The sequence below is a fragment of the Acinonyx jubatus genome, chromosome F2, assembly GCF_027475565.1.
Source record: "Acinonyx jubatus isolate Ajub_Pintada_27869175 chromosome F2, VMU_Ajub_asm_v1.0, whole genome shotgun sequence".
Taxonomy (NCBI): Eukaryota; Metazoa; Chordata; class Mammalia; order Carnivora; family Felidae; genus Acinonyx; species Acinonyx jubatus.
The window spans coordinates 66,135,736-66,158,898 of record NC_069394.1 but is presented as its reverse complement, the minus strand read 5'-3'; the positions used below and the strand labels follow the sequence as shown (position 1 = coordinate 66,158,898).

Genomic DNA, 23,163 nt, shown 5'->3' with positions numbered 1-23,163 from the left:
AATTTCAGTAGGGTGAGATTGCCAATACCATCACATAAACAGGAAGTCTGGAGATGGAGGCACTTTGGGATTAGGTTAACGATTTCAATTACAGATAACACTGCTTGCTGGACATCAGAAATGAAATGTCCAGCAATTGAAGCTAGGGGACTGAAGCTGAGGAGCAGTCCTGCTTACATCTTGGGTCTTTATAGTGTGACAGCTGACATCATAAAGTTGGACAAAGTTTCTGAGGGAGGGCTGGGGAAAGGAGCAGACGGCTGAGAACTGGTCCTTGGGGGATCTGCCACTGTCCTGGGATGGGAAGAATCAAGGAAGCAACTGACAGAGAAGGAAGGATTATGCCAAAATCTCTTCAATTCTTTGAACTACAGGAAGAAAAGGTTTTGGGGAGGAGCAAAGAGGGGTAAACTGTTTCAAAAGTAATGAGAAAATGGAATTTGAATTATTTATCATCAACATCATTAAAATACATGATAAATTTTAAGTAATCAGAGTATGAATAGTGATAATAGCAATACCATTTATATAAACTTTACAAAAATATTCTCACAGACATTATTGAAATCCGTTGATTTATTCAACAGATATTTATTGGATGTTGGTTATATGCAAGGCACGTATGCTAGGAGTGAGTAGTATAAAATATAATTTGGTTCTTGCCTTCTTGGAACTCAAAGTTTAGCTTTCGTTAGCATTTCTAACAGATCTAACAGTGAATTATAAGCAAACCTCTGTGTTAAGAATGTTTCTTAGTGGATTTTTCTATGGTAAGAATACTCCTTTTTTCTGGGTCAAGAAATGTAAATGAAATCAAAAAATAAGAAGTCCTAGACTTTATGTCCTTTCTCCAGGAAGCATGGAGATCTGCGAAGATACATCCCAATATCAGCTAACTCTCATTCTGATATGGATGGCAGGTTGATGACATTAGTAAACTAGCCAGACCATCTAAACCCTTGCTACTTAATGTATGGTCTATGGACTAGTTGTGACAGCATCACCTGGAAGCTTCTTAGAAATGCTTGATCTTGTTTTCTATCCCAGATCGGCTAATTCCAACTCTGCATTTTAGCAAATCCTCAAGTGTTTCCTATGCATGTTCGAAGTCTGTGAAGCGCTGATCTACGCTACTTTCTTAAATGCAACACAGAAATATTTTTCTTCTCAGAGAAAGGGAGCTAAAAGCAGGGAACAAATATTTACTGCAGATCTGTTATGTAATAGGTACTATAAGTCTCCCCAATGTTTTGTCATATGATACTTAATATAACAATAGAGGTAGAATTTGCTACCAAGGAGCAGATGAAAAAACAGAGGCTCAAGTGGCACCATTGTCACCCGCCTAGGAAGTGCTAGGACTGACATTTGATGTCAGGTGTTTCCATCTCCAAAGCCTTTCCTATTACACCAAACTACCTTTTAAGCATATGAAAGAAGGCATTCTAAAACCTTCCAGAATAAAATGTTACTTAAGAATTTCACTAAGGAAAGCATGATTCGGAGTCATATAACTATCAACATTGAGATCTATCTTATCATCGCAAAGTGCTTTCTTTGTTAATCTTCACAATAATCAGGTTAGGCAAAAATTACCTCTATTCTGTAAATAAAAAAGCTGAAGCTCAAAATACCTAAAAATTTGTACACAGTCATAAAGCAGTGAGTCAGAGTCAGAATGAGGGTGAAAAGGCTTGACTGTTCACTGCTAATGTTCTGGCAGACTAGTCTCTAAAGTCATTTAGGTGCTTAGAAAGCCAAGGTAACTCTTTTACAGCTGTTGGCTGTAGTAGTTTGGAGCCAGCTGGGTTGCTATTTGGGGCATTCAACTTTTGCTAACATGACTGCATAAAACCATGTGGAATTCACCCATCATTATGGATGCCTTTGCCCTGTACTATCCACAAATATGTATTAATTTATGAGGTCGTATGATCAAATCTTTAGAAGAGTGTACAAGGCTCAGCATGATGTGACCCTTGGACCCCCTGCCTATTCTGTCGTCTTATGTGACTTGGCTCTTGGCTCTGGATGCCCAGCTTCCGTGGCATTCTCTTATCACTTCCTAGTATAGGCTGTGCCTCTTCCCAACTCAGCTCCTTTGCACAGCTGTGTCTTTGTCTTCTAACGCTCACTCTCCTCTTCCTTGGCTTATGTTTATTCATTCCTTCTTCAGGCCTCACCCTTAATTTCACTTCCTTAGGGAAGCTTTCCCTAACCCCTTGGTCCACATCAGGCTTCCCTGTTGGACACTTTCATAATCCCCTGTACTTCTCCATCATGGCACTTATAGTGTAATTAATTATTTGGTTGATTATTTCTTCAAAGTGTAACTTGCTCCACTAAGCTGTGAATTCTAAGAAGGCAAGTAGGGTATTTTATTTTAAACTACTGTCTCCTAGCACACATGCCTTGCACATAATCCAATAAATATTTGTTGAATAAATCAATGGATTTCAATAATGTCTGTGAAAATAGTTTTGTAGATTGTAAAGTTTTATATAAGTGCTATTGCTATTACCATTATTTATACTCTGGTGCTTGAAATTTGTCTTGTATTTTAATGATGTTGATGATAAATAATGAATTTGTATATGTTAAATTAATTGTAATATATTTTCTTTTAATAGCTGATCCTAACTTTAGCACATCTGATGGTTTTTTATACGATATGCATATGAAGGGCAAAAGTTAACCAGGCAAAGACAGGAAGATTTTCATTCGACTGTGACAGGAATCCTAACCAAATAGAAATGATTTAAACTTCTCACCTGACCTCTTGCTCATAAAATGATGAGTCAATCCTAAGAGATTCACAGTTAATCCAGAAGAATTTTGGCAATTTTTCTGGTACTACTTGTTCCCAGGAGACAGTATGTGTTTGCAGACAAATGTGTTTGCTTTTTTTTTGGTCAGAAAACATAGACCATGTAACGCAAGATGCTTCCAACTTCTGCCATAGTCGCTAAGACATTAAGATAAATTTTAATTTATTAGTTCCAACTTCAACTCTTCAAAGCCTGGTATTCTCTACTCCTTGGCTCTTTTTAAGGATTTCTGTTCTGTTCTGTGTACCAAACAGACCAAGTCTCTGCCCTCAGGAACTTACATTCTAGCAAAATAATAACAATAGCTAACTTTTATTAAGAATTTATTATATGCCAGACACTGTGCTGGGAACCTTGTGCAAATAATCTCATATAATCCTCACAATCCCATGAATAGAACCATTATTATTTTCACCCTCATTTTAAGGAGAGAGGAGAGGTTAGGTAGTTTACTCAAAGTCAAGTTTAAAATTTATTAGATATAGGGGCGCCTGGGTGGCTCAGTCGGTTAAGCGTCTGACTTCAGCTCAGGTCATGATCTCACAGTTCGTGAGTTCGAGCCTTGTGTCGGACTCTGTGCTGACAGCTCAGAGCCTGGAGACTGCTTCACATTCTGTGTCTCCCTCTCTCTCTGCCCCTTCTGTGCTCATGCTCTGTCTCTATCTGTCTCAAAAATAAATAAAGATTAAAAAAAAATTAAAATTTATTAGATATAAACCAGGATGATGTTCATGGCCTTTAGCAGCAGCTAAAGGACATTCAGTATTCAGAATGGATACTGACTATGACTCTGCAGCAGGGTCTAGGAGGCCAGTGAATTCCCTTTACTTCCTGGATTACGGACTGCTGCAGGGGTTGTGGGGGAGAGGTAGATAGATCAGGAAATTAATTGAATTTCAGTGCGGAATGTAAAACAAGACATTTGTAAGAGTTTGGTAATTAAATAGAGTATTAGAGAATCAATTCTGCAGACACATTATTCTGCCTGGCACTGCTTAAGCCCCTTGGGGTAAGTAGAACAAGAATGAGGATGTGATCTCTTATCTCAAGGAGCTCAGAACTGGGAGAACTGAGAGTTTGTCTTGGTGCTGATTTCAGGAGTTGGGTCACCTTGAGAGAGTCACCAGCTTTTTGGACTTCTTGGAGAATGGGTTAGTTTTCTAACTGGTAAAACTCGGGGGGGGGGGTAGCACAGTGATCTATTTTTATGGAGCCTTAAATCATTAATGACCACTTTTAAGGGTGTTCAGCTTTCTTCACATACATGGAATGTCCCATTTAGCTGATACTGTTTTCTTTTTACAGCAGTGCTGTGATAGCTTGAATTTGAAACTCTACAAGGTAATAAAATTGTTCCAAACTGTTTAAATCATTTAGACCAAGTAACCCTGTACACAAATATGTAATTACATGAATTGCTGTTATTGATGTTAGAATGAAACTGTTTACCCAATGGAAACTAAAGGTGTTCTCTAATTAAAGTCTTTTAAAATCATGCTGATATTTGTACAGTTTAGATCATAATTATGTTAAAATAATTCTTGGTGCTTCAGGGAACATGTGGCTATAGAAAATAATAATGTTGTTATAATTATTTTCAGTGTGTATTTAATGATGTAATATTTTATGCAATAGCAATGTTCAGATGCAACTGGTTGTTAATGATGTGATTGTTGAAAACAGTAAACTCCATTATCATTAAAAAATCTGTGACTGAGCATTCTACTTTTTGTTGTATATGCTAAAGCATTTTTTTCATGTGTATGATAAATATCATGTATTGTTTTCATATACGGTTCCTCACCTATATAAATACACCAGAATAGAACTTTCCAAGGTTCACACTTAGAGTGCACTCAGAATGCACAGACTCTGGTGTTTATCCTTCCTCACAGACCGCACATATTTCTGAATACTGTCAGTAACTGACGTGATGGTAACTGGAACAACAGGAACTAGAGAGATGAGTAAAGAAGAAAAAGATTGACATGACATCTCATCTCCCAGGCCTAATTCCTTTACTACTGGTAGCATGCTACTCCACACCTGTGTTTATTACTTTTAAAGCCTGGATGAACTATACTCAATGAAAGCACTACACCTACTTTAATTACTGAACAAGACTGCTTTGTTCAAATCTTCAAGGCCCTTGCAGCTGGACATGTGCATGTTCAGAATAATGAGACTAAAAAAGTCCTCATTTTGTTGTGTATGAATATATCCATGGAGGAGGACATTCAGCGTTGCTTGTCACAGACAATTCATGGTATAGTGCTGCAGTGTGGGAAAGCTGGAAAGTGTTCACGATCCAAAGGCAGGTGGACCTGGGTTCAGATCATGGTTCTGAAACTTATTAGCTATGACTGTGGTCAAGATACTTAAGTTCTCCAAGTCTCCATTTCCTTAGACTTTGGCTTCTCAACGGTGGCACTATTGACGTTTTAATAATTCTTAGTTGTGAGGAAATTTCCCATGAATTGTAGGATGTTTGGCATCTCTACCCACTAGCTGCCAGTATCAGTTCCCCCTAGTCATGACAATAAAAAATGTCTTCAGACATTGCACATTTCAATAGAGTAAATCACCCCTTTTTAGGATTCACTGCTTCAGATGTTAAGTGTTGGGTTATAGAACCCACTTCATACCTTTGAAGATGCCCACATTCTGGTGCTTGGAACCTAGAAATGTGTAACTTTAATGATAAAAGGGGGTTAAGGTTGCAGACAAACTAAGGGTGCTAATAAATTGACCATAAGACAGGAAGATTATTCTGGATTATCTGAGAATATCTAATGTAATCACAAGGGTCCTTAAAAATAAAAGGATAAGGGAGAAGAGGTCAGAATGGTGCAGTGAGAAAAGAACTAGGATTGAATTTTCTAGCTTTGAAGATGGGTGAAGGGGTCCACAAGCCAAGGGATGTAGGCAACTTTAGAAGTTAGAAAAGGCAAGGAAACAGATCTTACCACAAATGTATGGGAGGGAACACAGCCCTACCAATACTTTAACTTTATCTCAATGAGGCCCATGTCAGACTTCTGTCCTAAAAAACAGGAAGATACCTGTTATTTTAAGCCACCAAGGTTATGCTAAATTGTTATTGCAGCAATAGAAAATTAATACAATAGAACTATTGTGAAAATTATGAGAAAATGCATATTATTACTATTGCCAGAAAAATAGTAAGTGCTCAACCAATATTAGTGATACTCTTTAGTTAAGAAAAAAAGATTGGGTTATGTCACATTTATCTGTAAATTTTATGCCTTAGGCCTTTAAAATTTTTTTTTTTTTATTTTTGTGTGTGTGAGAGATAGAGTGACTGGGGTAGGGTTAGAAAAGAGGAGGACAGAAGATCTGAAGCAGGCTCTGTGCTGACAACACAGATCTCATGAACAACGAGATCATGACCTAAGCTGAAGTCAGATGCTCAACAGACTGAGCCACCCAGGTGCCCCTGCCCTAGGCCTTTTAAACGGATTCATGAAACTGAAGGATACCAGACACCCTCTCCCTAATCCTAACCCAAACTCTAGCCATAACCCTAACTCTAACCCTAATCCTTAACTACTAACCACTAACCCTAACCCTAACCCTAACCCTAACCCTAACCCTAACTCTAACCTTAAAGTTATCCCTCTGGAGAGGTCTCTGAACTGCAGGATAATAGGCACATACCCTCACAGTGTCCCTAACCCTAACACTAATCATTATTCTGGTCCTAAACTAAACTTTAACTTTAGATCTGAGGGGAAAAGAAAAAAGATTTGGTATACACACACACACACACACACACACACACACACACACACACACACAATGAAATATAACTTAGCCATAAAAAAGAATAAAATCTTTTCATTTGCAACAACATGGGTGGAGCTAGAGAGTATTCTGCTAAGTGCAATAAGTCAGTTGGAGAAAGACAAATGCCATATCACTTCACTCACATGTAGAATTTAAGAAACAAAATAAATAACCAAATGGGGAAAAAGAAGGAATGGAGAGGCAAACCAGAAACAGGCTCTTAACTGTAGAGAACACATTGATGGTTACCAGAGGGGAGGTGAGTGTAGAAATGGGTGAAATAGGTAATAGGGATTAAGGGGTGGACTTGCTGTGATGAGCACTGGGTGTTGTATGGAAGTGTTGAATCACTATATTGTATACCTGAATCTAATATTACACTGTATACTAGCAAACTGGAATTGAAATAAAAACTTAAAAAATATTAAAAAAAGGATTCATAGATTTCATGCAACATGCTATCTGGACATGCTACTGGTTCAACTGTAGCAAGAAATTCTTCATTCTGCCTTGATTTTCAAGCTGTTGCTTATGTGTTTCAACCTACAATTCTGTGCTCTATATCCCCAGCTCTCTGAGTCCTTGACTCCATTATCCTCTAAGGTCTTCCTTTTTGTAGTCATTACTCTAGACATGTATCTTTGGCTCTGTCCTTTGAGCTCTCTTTTGAGTGTGATAGTTTTCTTATTTTATGGGTCTTGCACAACAGTGATAATAAGGCATGTAAGCCTATGTCTCAAACCTACAGAAGCAAACCCCCTTCCTGGGATAGAAACAGAACAACTGGGATAGATTTGTTTTATGTATTTTGGTGTTCTGTTGTTTGGTGCCATTACATTTATTTTTTTCCTTCAAGTTTTTTATTTAAATTCTGGTTGGTTAACATACAGTGTTAGAATTTAGTGATTCATCACTTACATACAACACCCAGCGCTCATTGCTACTAATGCCCCTCCTTAACTCATCACCCATTTAACCCATCCCCCTGCCTACTTCCCTTCCAGTAACCCTCAGTTTGTTCTCTATAGTTAAGAGTCTGTTTCCTGGTTTGCCATCCCTCTCCCCCTTTCCCCCACATGTTCATCTGTTTTGTTTTTTAAATTCCACATATGAGTGAGCCATTATGCTTAGAATCATTACATTTTCCCAGTAGACTGATCTTTTCATCATTATAAAGTGTCTCTGTCTCCAGTAATTTTCTTTTCTCTGAAGTCTACTTTATCTGATATTAATATAGCCACTACTGTTTTTTTTAAATTAATGCTTGCATGATATATCTTTTCCCATCTTTTAACCTTCAACCTACTTGTACAATTGTATTTGAGGTGAGTTTCTTATAGATAGCCTACCGTTGGATCATATTTTTAAATCCGTTATGCCAATCCCTGTCTCTTAAGTGGTATAATTAGATGATTTACATTTAAAGTAATTTTGATTATGTTAGGATTTAAGTCTACCATTTTATTACTTGTTTTCTACTTGTTACCTGTTTCTCATTCCACTGTGTCTATTTTTACCCTCCTCTGGGTTACTTGAATGTTTTTAGGATTCCATCTTGATTTATTATTGTCTTTTTTCGTACATCACTTGATATAGTTTTCTTAATGACTGCTTTAAGTAATACAATATACACATATAATTTATTATAATCTACTGGTATAAATGTTTTCCCACTTTGAGAAAACATACTTCTATTTAGGCCTCTTTACCCTCTCCACCTTTTAAATATAGGTGGGTTTTTTTTTAATATAGTTTTCTTACATGTTACAATACATTGAGCACTACATCAAGTGCTGTTATGCTTTTTGTTTCCATCATCAAAATGATTTAAGAAACATGAGGCATAAGGATAACAATGCAATAGCGTGAGAGTCCAGAAATAAACACTGACATTTATTGTTAATTAATTTCCAACAAGGGTGCCAAGATAATTCAATGGGGGAATAATAATCTTTTTTAACAAACGATGCTGGGACAACTGAGGGGGCATGCCAGAATCTCATCAATTCTCTGAACATCAGGAAAAAAAGATTTCAGGGGGAAAAAAGAGGGGAGTAAACTGTTTCAACAGCTATTGAGAAAATGGAAATGGAGTTATTTATCATCAACATCATTAAAATACAAGATAAATTTCAAGCAATCAGAGTATTAATGATAAAAGCAATGCCAGTTATATAAAATTTTATAGTTCACAAAAATATTTTCGTAGACATTATTTAAATCTATTGATTTATTCAACAAATATTTATTGGACATTGGTTTGTGTGAGGCATGTGTGCTAGCTCAGCTTTCCACTGGTTTCTATAGGACACCCATACTATCAAGATCAGAAGCAACAACTGACACAAATTTCAGAACATTCACAGTGACTCCAGCTCATGTGTATGAACTCTAGCTTATATTTGCTTTCCCTACACTTATGTCAATTTCCCCTTCCCATTGCCTGTCCTGTAGACTTCAAGTTTTAGCATCAGAAGCAGAAAATAACAGCCCCACAGAGATTTATTAAGCTTTACAATTACATAATATCACACTGCTATAACCAATTCTCTTATGTATATATGTATATCCTAGTGGTATTGCCTCTCTGTTTGAACTCTGACAGATACACTAAAACAAATAATCCTTTGTCAGTTTACTACAGACCTCTCCAAACTGGGCTTTCATTATTTTAACCAACAATTTGGATTGGTGACATAGTTATTTTTTAAGTAAATATTTTATTTTAGAATAGTTTTAGGTTTATAGAAAAATTGGGAAGATAGTTTCCAGTTTCCCCAATCCTTAGTTTACCCTATTATTTTTAATAACAGCTTTATTGAGATATAATTCACATACCATACCATTCACCCATTTAAGGTATACACTCCAATGGCTTTTAGTATATTCACAGAGTTGTGCAATCATCATCACAATCAATTTTAGAACATTTTTATTTTCTCCCCCATGAAAAACCTGTACCTACTAGTAGGCATTTTTCCTCCCACCCTAGGCAACCACTAGCCTACTTTTTTTCTCTCTGGATTTGCCTATATTGGACATTTCACATACTTTGAATCATCCAATATGTGGTCCTTTGTGACTGGCATTTTTCACTGACACTATGTTTTCTGAATTCATTTATCTTTTACCAAGTTATTGTTATTTCATTTCTTTTTATTACTGAATACTATTCCATAGTATAGATATGCCAGCTTTTAAAAAATCCATTATTTATTTATTTATTTATTAAAAAAAATTTACATCCAAGTTAGTTAGCATATAGTACAATGATAATTTCTGGAGTAGAATCCAGTGATTCATATCCTACATATAACACCCAGTGGTCCTCCCAACAAGTGTCCTCCTTAATGCCCCTTGCCCATATACCCCATCCCCCCACAAAACCCCTCCAGCAACCCTCAGTTTGTTCTCTATATTTAAGAGTCTCTTATGTTTGTCCCCCTCCCTGTTTTTATATTATTTTTGCTTCCCTTCCCTTATGTTCATCTGTTTTATATTTAAAATTCAACATATGAGTGAAGCCATATATTTATCTTTCTTTGACTGACTTATTTCGCTTAGCATAATACACTCTAGTTCCATTCACATAGCTGCAAATGGCAAGATTTCATTCTTTTTAATCACCAAGTAATATTCCATTGTATATATATGCCACTTCTTCTTTATACATTATCAGTCGATGGACACTTGGGCTTTTACCATACTTTGGCTATTGTCAATAGTGCTGATATAAACATTGGGGTGCATGTGCCCCTTCGAAACAGCATACTTGTATCCTTTGGATAAGTACCTAGTAGTGCAATTGCTGGGTCATACGGTAGTTTTATTTTTAATTTTTTGAGGAACCTCCATACTGTTTTCCAGAGTGGCTGCACCAGTTTGCATACCAGAAAAATCCATTTATTAATTGATGGACATTTGGGTTACTTCTACTTTTGGGCTGTTAATGAATAATGCTGCTATGAACATTTGTGTACTAGTTTTGGATGGACATGCATTTTCATTTCTCTTGGGTATATACCTATGAGTGGGATTGCTAGGTTTATGTTTTGTATTTTGAGGAACTTCCAGACTGTTTTCCAAAGTGACTACTACTTACATTTCTACTGGGAGTGTAGAAGGGATTATTATCTGTCTCTTTTTTTTATTATTAGAGCTATTCTTTTGATTATAGGGTGTGAACTGGAAGCTCATTGTGGTTTTGATTTGCATTTCCCCTATGACTAATGACACTGAGCATCTTTTCCTGTGCTTTGGTGGCCACATGTATATCTTCTTAGGAGAAAGGTCTATTCACATCCTTTGCTCATTGTTAAATTGAATTATTTGTCTTTTTATTATTGAATTGTAAGAGTTCTTAATATGTTCCAGATACAATTCCCTTATCCGCTATATGATTTGCAAAAATTTTCTCCCATTTTCACGTCCTTGATGATGTCTTTTGAATCACAAAAAATTTAATGTGGATAATGTCTAATTTATCTTTTCATTGCTGTTGTCACTTGTGCTGGGAATATCAACTTTTAAGTGAAATCCTGAACATTAATCTGTTTCATAACACTTTCATTGGCAGTTGAATCATTTAAATACAAAACAAAACTTAGTTTGATAAACTTGGTATCCCATTAGGTAGAAAAGGATAGAAAAGCTGGGGTATAAGTTGAGGGTATACCAAGTAGAACTGTCCCATCATAGCTACATTTATATCAAATGAACTGATAGCATGTGTACAAGGTACCACAAATGTCTGTTAGAGTTGAATCCGTGCACCACTGAGATATGCTCTACTGACAACCAACCACTTACAATGGGGGTTGCACATAATCTCTTAAAGAACAGATTTACAGTGGGAGGTCAGTGAAACAAGTCATAGTTCCTGTTCCTGCACCTGTTCCCAAGACTACAACTTGTATTCTTCATCCTTCTCCTCCTCAACCCGTTTAATATTTTCCCTATACTTGGCCATTACTTCAGCCTCTCTGGATTCTCTGCCTGGTGGAATCACCAATACCTTCATCTCTGGGGGTACTGAGGCTTTGACTGTCTTACTCCATCAGGCCATAGTTAGTGCATTCACTGTTTATTATTATTCACTGGGAATGGAAACACTAAGGGATGTTCCTATTAGTCCTTTAAGTTGCAAGCTCTTTCCTGACCCAGAAAGTAGCAGCAACCTTGTAATCACAGTCAATTATTACAAACAATAGAATAAGTCCTTTCTTTGCTTGTTGACCCAAGAACACGAGAAGTCCAAAGTGACCAGGCATTAGCTGTAGTTGTGGGTTCAGTGAAACATCATTATGTGACTGGTGAAAGTATTCCCTCCTCTTTGGGAATGAGGACATCTAATCCAGAGTTGTAGAGGTGGGAAACATATATTCTGCAAGTGGGCTCATGAAAGTGATGCTGAGAGGAGCCTGTTGCTTGACTTCTGGACTTGTGTAACGCACTTTTGAAGAGCAGGTACAATACATCACGCGTTTGTTCAATGCATATATCACATCCTGAAGGACTCTGCAGCAACACTGTGGGACCTTGTCTCCAAGCTGGCACCTTAACTGAGCCATTCCAAAGATCTATCAGGCTGATGCTCTGGGGAATGTGGTATGTGCAGAATTAGTGTGTCCCATGGCCATATGCCTATGGTCACACACCCTTTTGCTGTGAAATGGTTTCTTCAGTCTGTGACAGTGTTTCACAGGATCTCATGTTGGTAAAGTACATTCTATAAGCCCTTAGAGAGTGGTGCTGTCAAAACTACTGCAGGCAGACTCAACAAGAAAAAAAAAAGAAAAGACCCAAATAAACAAAATCAGAAATGAGAGATGAGAAATAACAACTGACACTGTAAAAACACAAATGATTATAAGAGAATACTACTAAAAATTATATGCCAACAAACTAAAGAACCTAGAAGAAGTGGATAAATTCCTAGAAGCATACAATCTTCCAAAACTTAACCAGGAAGAAATAGAAAATCTGAATAGTTATAAGTAATGAAACTGAATTGGTAATAAAAAAAAATGACCAAAAAATAGAAGTCAAGGAACAGATGGATTCACAGGTGAATTCTACCAGACCTTTAAAAAAGTGTTAATACCTATTCTCCCCCAACAATTCCAAAAAATAGAAGCTTCAAATATATTCCACAAGGCCAGGATTATCCTGAGACCAAAATCAGACAGACACTACAAAAAAAGAAAACTATATGCCAATATCCCTGATAAACAGAGATGCAAAAATCATTAACAAAATATTACCAAATTGCATACAGCAATACATTCACAAGATCATTCACCATGACCAATGGGATTTATTCCTGGGATGAAAGGATGGTTCAATATTTGCAAATCAATTGATGTCATACACCACATCAACAAAACGAGGATAAAAATTATATGATCATCTCAATAGATTCAGAAAAAGCATTTGACGAGATTCAACATCCATTCATGATAAAAACTCTCAACAAAGTGGGGTTAGAGGAACATACTTCAAAACAACAAAGGCCATATATGAAAAACTCACAGCTAACATCATACTCAATGGTGAAAAACTGAGAGCTTTATCTCTAAGGTCAGGAACAAGACAAGGATGTCCATTCTTGCCAGCTTTACCCAGTGTAGTACTGGAAGTTCCAGCCACAGCAATCAGAAAAGAAAAAAGAAATAAGAGGCATCCATACTGGCAAAGAAAAAGTTAAACTGTCATCATTTGCAGACAATGTGATACTATACATAAAAAAACCTAAAGACTCCAGCAAAAAAACTACTAGAATAAATGAATTCAATAAAGTGACATGATACAAAATTAATAACCAGAAATCAGTAGTGTTTCTGTACACTAATAATAAAGTAGGAGAAAGAGAAATTAAGAAAAAAAAAACCCATTTACAATTGTACCAAAAAAGAATAAAACACCTAGGAATAAACTAAACCAAAGAAGTGAAAGTCCTGTACTTCAAAGACTATAAAACATTGATGAAAGACATTGAAGAAATTGAAGATGACACAAACAAATGCAAAGGTATTCCATGCTCATGAATCGGAAGAATTAATATTGTTAAAATGTCCATATCACCCAAAGTAATCTGCAGATTCAATACCATCCCTATCAAAATACCAACAGTATTTTTCACCAAACTAGGACAAATAATACTAAAATTTGTATGGAACCACAGAAGATCCTGAATAGCCAAAGCAACCCTGAGAAAGAAGAACAAATCTGGAGGTATCGCAATACCAGGTTTCAAGATATATTACAAAGTTGTTGTAATCAAAAAGTATGGTAATGGCAAAAAAATAGACACATAGATCAATAGAACAGAATAGAAACCCTAGAAATAGACCCATGATTATATGGTCAATTAATCTTTGACAAAAGAGGCAAGAATATACCATGGGGGAAAGTTTTTTCAACAAATGGTTTTGGGAAAACTGAACAGCTACCTGTAAAAGAGTGAAACTGGACCACTTTGTAACATCATACACAAAAATAAACTCAAAGTGGATTAAAGACTTAAATGTTGAGACCTAAAATCATAAAAATCCTAGAAGAGGACACAGACAGTAATTTCTTTGACACTGGCCATAGTAACATTTTTCTGGCCATGTCTCCTCAGGCAAGGAAAACAAAAGCAAAAATAAACTTTTGGGAGCACATCAAAATGAAAAGTTTTTCCACAGCAAAGGAAACCAACAAAACTAAAACAAAAAGACAACCTACTGCATGAGAGAATATATTTACAAATGATATATCTGATAAGGGCTTAATATCCAAAATACATAAAGAACTTATACAACTGAACACCAAAAAAACCCAATCAAATTAAAAAATGGGCAGAGGAACTGAATAGACATTTTCCCAAAGAAAACATATAGATGGCCAACAGACACTTGACAAAGTCTCAGCATCACTAACCATCATGGAAATGTATATCAAAATCACAGTAAAATATCATCTCACACCTGTCAGAATGGCTAAAATCAAACTGACAAGAAATAACAAGTGTTGGCAAGAATGTGGTGAAACAGGCACTCTCGTGCACTGTTGGTGGGAGTGTAAATTGGTACAAGCACTGTGGAAAACAGTATGAACGGTCCTCAAACCTAAAAACAGAAATATCATATGATCCAATAATTCCACCATTGGGTATTTGACCAAAAGAAAATGAAAACATTAATTCAAAAGGTATATGTACTTCTATGTTTATTGCAGTATTTACAACAGCCAAGATATGGAAGCAACCTAAGTGTCCATCAATAGACAAATGGATAAGAAAAATGTGGTATACATATACAATGGGATATTATGCAGCCATAAAAAATATCATGAGATCATTCAGACTCTGCTGTCAGTGTGGAGACTGCTTGGGATTCTCTCTCCCTCTCTCTCTGCCTCCTCCTGCGCTCTCTCTCTCTCTCTCTCTCTGTCTCAAAATAAATAAATAAACTTAAAAATATTATGAGATCTTGCCATTTGAGACCAAATGGATGGACCTAGATGGTATCATGCTAAGTGATATAAATCAGTCAGAGAAAGACAAATACCATATGATTCCACTCATATGGTATCTAAAAATGCCTCAAAAAATGAACAAACCAAAAGCAGAATGAGACCTATAAATACAGAGAACAAACTGGTGGTTGCCAGAGGGAAGGAGGTAGGGGAATGGGCAAAATGAGTGAAGGGGAGTGGGAGGTACAGGCTTCCAGTTATGGAATGAGTAAGTCATAGGAATAAAAGGCACAGCATAAGGAATATAGTCAATGATATTGTAATAGTGACATGTCAGGACAGATGGTATCTACACTTGTGAGCACAGCATAATGTATAAATTTATCAAATCACTACATCACACACCTGAAACTAATGTAACATTGTGTGTCAACTCTACTCAAAAAAAAAAAAAAATAGCTAAGAAAAAAAAAGTACTGCAGGCAGGGAAGTCACATCCTTATTCATCCTTAGTCAAAGACTAATTACTGCTCCTCCAGGATTGAAAAGATCCACAATAATCAGTTTATCCAAGAGACTAGCTGGTCTTCTCAGGGGCTACCATATATATATATATATATATATATATTTTTTTTTTTTTAATGTTTATTTATTTATGAGAGAGAGAGAGAGAGACAGATAGACAGAGCATGAGTGGGGGAGGGACACAGAGATAGAAAGACACAGAATCTGAAGCAGGTTCCAGGCTCTGTGTTGTCAGCACCGAGCCCAACACAGGGCTTGAACTCATGCACCTCGAGATAATGACCTAAGCTGAAGTCAGATGCTTAACTGACTGAGCCACCCAGGTGCTCCTCAGGGGCTACTATACTGAGAACACAGCTTTGGTCTCCATTTGTTGCTTCCCAGTTCTGTATTCAGCAGTGGCATCTATGGGGAGAGAGCTTGTAATGCTGTGCCCATTTTTAACTTCCAGTGCTGCCACCATGGCTACCCTGTGTGTGGGCACATTGTTCAAGCACCGGGTCAGCTAAGAAGAGTTACTCAGTTCACCCGGTTGCAGTGTTTCATCTACAATGGGTGTTTTCTGGTGGCTACTAAAGCAAACCAAAAAGCTCTACTTCTCTGTGCCTACTCCCAGAAATCTATCTACATATATTTTCCCAGACCTCCTTCGCTCTAATTTTCCAGTTTTGCTGCTTCTGGGAATTAATTAACCAGCCAAGACATCACCACTGCCCACTCCTCAACTGGGGTTATGGACAATAATACAGAAAACATTTAGAGGGATTCTCTGTAAAGGGGAGCAGAGGTTTGGGGTGATGGCTGAAGAGAGAAAATGGCTGAAGACAGATCAAGATAATTTTTTTTAAGATAAGAAGAAATCAGAACATGTCACTGCTGATGAAGATAGTGCAATAGAAATGAAAAACTATGATGTAGTACACAGAGAAGAGAATTACTGGAGATGGATTCCAATAGACTTGAAATGCATTGTAAATGGCAGTTTACTATTTGAGGATAAGTAATGATACATTTTAATCATTTCTATATAAATGTAATGCAGCTGTACAAATTAATTATTTAAAAACCACATATTAAGCATCTTCCAGGAGATAAGAACATGCTATTTCTAGGACATAAAGCTAGGTAAGAATTTCTTAGAGAACTTACAATCAGAAATGATTGTGGAAAAAGTGATTGCAATTCAATGTGAGAAATGCTATAATAGAAGCATGGAATTAAGGATCTTCATTTTGATATAATATGCTCCAAACGCTCAAATAACTGCTTAGATATATAGAGTCTAACTAAGTATAAAAGATATACAACTAGTGCTTTCAGGATTTAAAAATATCTTTTATCTACTGTTCTTGTACTTACAGGGGAGAATCAAAAGAGAAACTAGTTCTTTATAATTTGTCTTTTTTTTCCCCTCACTGCAAAATAGAAGTGACGTAAATGTAAATGTGGTTATAAAAAGTTACAATTATGAATAATTGGTACTGTCAGTTACGGATCCTGATAAATTGCTGGTATGTAGAATCATTAAGATAATTGGGGAAAAAAAAGTTACAAAATCAGCTACTGCTTCCCTAAAAGGTTATTAGGGGGAAATAACATCAGAATAGAGAAAATGAAGCTGATTTTATTTGGGCTTTACTGGCTTTCACTGAGCATGCATTATGTATAAAACTGCCTAGTATCATTCAGTTTCTAGAATGTTTACTTTCAGGGGCAAAGGAAAGTGCAACTCTAGGAAGAAGAATGTAAGTCCAGAGACAGAAAACGTCTTCACATTTTAAGGAGATGTTCTGTATTTTTCAGATTAATACCACTGATGTGTAAAGTCTTCAGAGGAGAACATGGATGAGGGCCAGATGGAGCTGAATCTGGGCAATAGACAACAATGACATTTGGGAGTGACCAGGGCTGCCCTAAGCCAAACCAAGATCCATCATCTTTCCCGTATCCAATCAGCCTCATTAAACTGCTTCCATTTCCCACGTGAAGTGTGTTCTCTTATAAGATTCAAAAAGCAAACAAAAAAATCTATAGTTTTCTAATTTTATTAGGTGTAAATTATTTTTGTCATGATATACATTGTATTATATTTATATAAATGATTATATATGAACATTGAGATGAGTTACAGTTCACCAGTTGACATATTATATTTTATTTTTATTTAAAAAATTTTTTAGGTTTATTTCTTATTTTCAGAGAGACAGAGATAGCATGAGCGGGGGAGGGGTAGAGAAAGAGGGAGAAAGAGAGAGAATCCCAAGCAGGCTTCATGCTGTTAAGGCAGAGTCTGATGTGGGCTCCATCCCATGAACCATGAGATCATGATTTGAACTGAAATCAAGAGTTGGATACTTAACCAAATGAGCCACTCAGGTGCCCCTATATTTTAAACATTTAATTAGATGTTTTAAAATTTTGGAGTCAGTATCATTTTTGTTTCCTTGTCTAAAACATATCAGTGTCCCTTAAAATGTCATAAACACAGGTGCTTTGCAATAATGTCTCGTGGATAAAATTTAGGTGGTATATAGCAAAAAACATGATTCTTTTCTTTTTCCTTATTCAGGAATGCCTCTCCTAACTCAGGTTTATAAAGTTATTCTATTTGTTCATTTAATTGATTTGGAATTCATTTGTGCACGGTGTAGAGATAGAACTGTATTTTCACATATATGTATTTCAAATTGCCTCATCTGTTTGATTGTTGGTGGGTTGTTTGTTACAGGGACTGCTTAAGTTTAGTAAGCTACTCAGCTGTCCAGATTGTAGAGAGGTCAGGAGCTAAAGATTGAATGTGTCCCTCCAAAATTCTTATGTTAAAACGCTAATCTCCAATGTGATGGTATTTGGAAATAGAGCCTTCGGGAGGTAATTAGGTCAATGGGTGAAGTCCTCATGATGGGATTTGTGCCCTTACAAGACGAAACTCGAGGGGCACCTGGGTGGCTCAATTGGTTAAGCGTCCAACTTCAGCTAAGGACATGATCTCATGGTTTGTGGGTTTGAGCCCCACATCGGGCTCTGTGCTGACAGCTCAGAGCCTGGAGGCTGCTTCCAATTCTGTGTCTTCCTCTCTCTCTTCCCCTCCCCAACTCATGCCCTGTCTCTGTCTCTCAAAAATGAATAAAAATGTTTAAGAAAAAAAGAGAGAGACTTGAGAGAGCTTGCTTCCTCTCTGTTGTCCTCCATGTGGGGACACAGCAAGAAGATGGCCACCTGCAAACCAGGAAGAGAGTCCTCTCCCTGATCTTGGACTTCCCAGTCTCTGAAACTGTGAGAAATAAATTTCTGCTGTTTAAGCCGCCCAGTCTATAGCATCTTGTTTATAGCAGCCTGAACTAAGACATCAGGTAAAGAAAGTGAGGTGCCACAGGCAAAATACAGGTAAAGCTTGGAGGAAATGATCTTCCTTTTCCCTTGGTGGGAAATATATGTTTATAATATTATATATAATTTATATATATCATATATATAATAAAGTTATGATTACAACTAGTGACCATTTTGTAAGAGATATCTGCTGGTGGCAAGTAATCAAATTCTACATAAAAGGACAAACCTAAAAACCAGAGCTGATCAATTTTGAACTTTAAGATGTCAATGATCTCTACAAAAGAGCTTCATGTTAGAAGCATGTCTCAGATAGGAACTTCCCAAAAGGAATCATAAGATTTACATTAAAGTATGTACTGAATGTGATTCTGGTCCTGGAAGAGACTCCAGGGAAAGCCTTCTCTGTGAGCTTTATCGCCACCCATGAGAAAAGGTCTGATGTAGGCTCAGAGCACTATGTAAAGAACCTTGCTTCACTGAAGGTCAGAGCCTGCCTTAAAAACTGCTTACAGTATGGGCACCTGTGTGGCTCAGTCGATTAAGTGTCTGACTTTGGCCCAGGTCATGATCTCATGGTTCGTGAGTTCGAGCCCCATGTCGGGCTCTGTGATGACAGCTCAGAGCCAGTAGCCTGCTTCAGATTCTGTGTCTCTCTCTCTTCTCCCCTGCTCACACTCTGTGTGTGTCTCTCTCTCAAAAATAAATAAATGTTAAGAAAAAAAAACAACTGCTCACAGTAAAGTTCTCAGAACTGGATAGAGAGGTACCTGTAGAACAGCAGCAGGGGAGAATGCAAGTGGAATCCCTGGCTTGCTCCTTGCAGGGTGGCTATGGACTGGCTATGTTCTCCGGCATCCCTCTTCAAACAGCTACTTTCTCTGGGATCTGCAACCATACTCTTCACATTTAGAGGTGGTAAAAACTTCCTGCATAGTGCTATCACCATGGTTCTTCCCCATCTTATGTTGGTTTCCCTAACACCTGCCTACACCTTTATAAATAGACCAATTATTACTCTCCTTAATTACCCAGTTGACTTGTGCTGTTTCCTGCTGGGATCTGAGGTATATACCCATTCTGTTTGTGTCAAAACTCGAAATAGATGATTCTCAGAGTCCCTGAGGGGAAAAGTGTGAAGGTTTATTTATAGTTCACGTCACTCTGAGGGTGTGTACCCTTTTGAAATCCCAGGCTTATAGAAGAGGAACATCAATTAGACTCACCCTGACTAGGATCTGGGCTTCATCTCTTTTTCCCCCCAAAAGCTTAAAAGCAAGTTTGCCAAACTCAGCAAAAGTCAGCCTCTCCACTTAACCTGAGTTCCAGCCTCCACTGAAGATCTGGCTTGAGAATTCATTTCTTCCTTATCAGTTCATTAATGCTTTTAAGAAGATGATGTTTTACCTTTTACCCAGCACTTTTCAATTGTTTTCAGCATATAACCACTATACTACTAGAAATGGAGGAGGTCCTCTGTTTTTTCCTGCTATGGCAAGTGAGAATTTTTCTCTTACTTATACCCTTTTCGTCTCCTCCCTCCATCCTTTTGATATTGTATTAACAGGGGTTTTTAGTTTAGTTCATTTTTTGTGTATTTATTCTATATTCAATGATTTTCTGCTTTGATTATAAAAATATTCATTACTAGTTATTCAAAATATTTGAATATTTTCATCACATATTTCATCAAATATGAAAATATTCATAATCATGAATATTCAAAATATTCATGCTGAACAGCAAAAAAGAAAATACTATGATTACCTTTTCTTTCCTATTTTTCCTGCAGTTGATAATTGGCTTTCTTTAATTTTCTTAGTTTTCTTTGAACCTACGACTAAATCTTACCATTTCATACCTATCATAAACATCTTGATTGATAATTTGACAGGGTATAAAATTCACAGATATAAATTATTTATCAAAAGATTTAAAAAATTTTTAAAACTTTTAATGTTTATTTATTTTTGAGAGAGAGAGACAGAGCACGAGCAGGAGAGGGCCAAATAGAGAAGGAGACAGAATCCAAAGCAGGCCCCAGGCTCACAGCTGTCAGCACAGTGCCTGAGGCAGGGCTCTCAAACTCAGGAATCACAAGATCATGACCTGAGCTGAAGCCGGATGCTTAACCGACTGAGCCACTCAGGCACCCCCCCCCCCACCAAATTTTTTTTTAATGTTTATTTTTGAGAGAGAGAGAGAGAGAGAGAGAGAGAGAGCAATTGGGGATGGGGCAGAGAGAGAGGAAGACACAGAATCTGAAGCAGGCTCCAGGCTCTCAGCTGTCAACACAGAACCAAATGTGGGCTGAAACCCACAAACCACGAGATCATGACCTGAGCCACCCAGGCACCCGTACCAAAATATTTTTGAATGCATTGATCCATTGTCTTTTTGTTTCTAATCTTGCTATGGAAAAGTTTAATGTCATTGTGATTCCCAATCTTTTGTATTTATCTATTTTTCTCCCTGTTTGGTTTTAATATCTTTTTTCCCCTACAGTTCAATATAGTGAAGTTGATAATGGGTACTTTCTTAAAATCTATTTTACTAGTCACCCAGCCACTAATATCTGGAGATTCTTGCCCTTAAGTTTTAGACAATTTTCTTTTTCTCTCTCTTTTTTTACTAAAGTATAATAGACCTACAATATCCTATTAGTTTCGGGTGTACATCATAGGGATTTAATATTTTTATACATTATGAAATAATCTCTATGATAGGTCTAGTTACCTTCTGTTACCAAAGTTATTACAGTATTATTCCTTATGCAGTACACTACATGTCCATGACTTATTTATTTTGTAAGGAGGTTTATACCTTTTAATCCCCTTCACCTATTTTGTCTGCACTCCCAACCCCTCCAACTATTTTCTTATTTGATAACTTAGTCTTACTTTTTACCTCCTGGAACACTTATTAGTTAGATGTCAATCTTCTAGGGCTGGTACTCTAATACTCTTTTGTTTTATGTTCAGTCTTTGTCTTATTTTACTTTTGGTCAGATTCATTCCACTTTTTTGTCTAACCCTTATGTCAAAATTTAAAAATTATTTTGATAATACTTTCTTTTTTTAAGAGTTCTTTCTTGTTCTCTGTTCCTATCATGTAACATATTAGTCTTGTTTCAATATGAAACATCTCTTACGTCTCTAGGGATATTAATTACAGTTTATTTTTTGTTTTGGTCTTTGTCTTTCGTGTCAGAGTCTATGCTTGCTCACAGAGCTGGTGATCTACTAGAAAGCAGATTAGAAACTCTCTCTGTAGGGACTGGCTTGCAAACTGGTGAACTTCATTGTAGGTCAGTGGTTCTCTAGCAGAGGTGATTTCTCATCCCCATCCCCTACCACTGACAGACATTTGGCCATGTCTGAAGATATCTTTGATTATGTAAAGATACTACTGGTATCTAGTGGGTAGAAGCCAAGGATGCCGCTAAATATCTTAAAATGCACAAGGACAGCAGGCCCCAACCCTGCATTATCTGGTCCAAAATGTTAATAGTGCATAAGTTAAGAAACCCTGGGTTTGACCAACATACTCTTTTCCTTGTGGACTCCTTATATCAATAGCTAAAGGACGTTTTTCTGGTTATGTGATCAGTTTCTCCAGGGAAGAATTTTCCCCTATGGAAGGTATACCTAACTGCTCATATTTAGAACAGGCAAAGGATGGGGGCTGGCAGCGTACTTCAAGCTTTAACATGCAGATTTTTACTTAAAATTCTGTTTTCACTCTTGCACTTTACCTCACCATTCTTTGTTAGTATCCTCTCTGGTTCAAATTTTTCCAGAGGGATGGTTACCAGGCTGAGAGATTTGGGAATGAAGATGTGAGGATCCACTTTTTCTTATTACAGACTTCTCAACAATCTTATTATTAATACTACTCATCCTTACTCTTCAGGGTATTGGTATCTCTACTTTCTGAGCCACACTGGTATCCTGCAAGTCAGATTCGCTTGCTTCTGGCCAACAAATGCAGGCACTTAGATATGACCTCCCTGTGTTGCGCTAAGTCATTTATCATTTCTCTGATTTCCCTCCTAGTATAATGTGGTTTGGGGTTACAGATGTTTCCTAGATCAAAGATGAAATTTAAGTTTCTGTTTCTTGTTCTCCATGTGAGAAGAAGGCATTGGAAATGTCTTTAAGAAGGAAGTAATCAGGACTTTTCTGCCAAATTGCAGAAAACTCTTATTCTC

The 23,163-nt window shown here is 36.9% G+C and overlaps 1 long non-coding RNA gene across 1 annotated transcript; it reads left to right on the top strand.

Moving 5' to 3' along the window:
* The first annotated feature begins 4 nt into the window (after positions 1-4).
* On the top strand, positions 5-17,634 carry LOC113594709 (uncharacterized). Its single transcript, XR_003415126.2, has 4 exons — positions 5-406; positions 3,879-3,979; positions 4,134-4,169; positions 17,424-17,634. It is a non-coding gene; the product is annotated as an uncharacterized LOC113594709 (long non-coding RNA).
* The last annotated feature ends 5,529 nt before the right edge of the window (positions 17,635-23,163 follow it).